We start from the raw sequence: 1,021 nt of genomic DNA, 5'->3' as shown, positions 1-1,021 counted from the left end.
GGCGTTGACTTCTATGGCACTAACTATTCGAACTAGTGGAGCTACGCCCTAGAGTGAAGCCTAGGTTGCCCGGAACGTAGAATTGGCCATCACTTTAAAACAAGTCGAAATTATTCCTGTTATATGATGGAAACACTGTTCTATTTTTTTTGCATTTTATGGTTCGGGCGTAGACTTCTAAGGCCCTAACTAATCAATCTGTTCGAGCGACGCCCTAGGGTGAAGCCTAGGTTGCTCGGAAAGTAGAAATGACCATAAGTTTCATACTGGTTGCAATTATTCGTTTTATACGATGGAAAAGCTGTTGTATTTATATTGTATTTTATGCTTCTGGCGTTGACTTCTAAGGCACTAACTATTCCATCTGGTGGAGCAACGCCCTAGAGTGAAGCCTAGGTTGCCCGGAACGTAGAATTCGCCATCACTTTCCAAATTGGTTGCATTTATTCCTGTTATATTATGGAAACACTGTTGTTTTTTTATGGCATTTTATGCTTCGGGTGTTGACTTCTAAGGCCCTAACTATTCAATCTGTTGGAGCAACGCCCTAGGGTGAAGCCTAGGTTGCTCGAAAAGTAGAAATGACCATCAGTTTCATACTGGTTGCAATTATTCGTTTTATACGATGGAAACGCTGTTGTATTTATATCGTATTTTATGCTTCTGGCGTTGACTTCTTAGGCCGTACCTATTCGGTCTGGTGGAGCAACGCCCTGGAATGAAACCTAGGTTGCCCGGAACGTAGAATTGGCCATCACTTTCAAACAGGTTGCAATTATTCCTGTTATATGATGGAAACACTGTTGTATGTTTGTTGCATTTTATGCTTCGGGCGTTGACTTCTAAGGCCCTAACTATTCAATCTGTTGGAGCAGCGCCCTAGGGTGAAGCCTAGCTTCCTCGGAAAGTAGAAATGACCATAAGTTTCATACTGGTTGCAATTATTCGTTTTATACGATGGAAAAGCTGTTGTACTTATATCGTATTTTATGCTTCTGGCGTTGACTTCTTAGGCCGCAAC

This window comes from Calliopsis andreniformis, unplaced genomic scaffold, assembly GCF_051401765.1.
Source record: "Calliopsis andreniformis isolate RMS-2024a unplaced genomic scaffold, iyCalAndr_principal scaffold0019, whole genome shotgun sequence".
Taxonomy (NCBI): Eukaryota; Metazoa; Arthropoda; class Insecta; order Hymenoptera; family Andrenidae; genus Calliopsis; species Calliopsis andreniformis.
The sequence above is the reverse complement of the archived record's forward strand: the minus strand, read 5'-3'. Positions refer to the sequence as shown.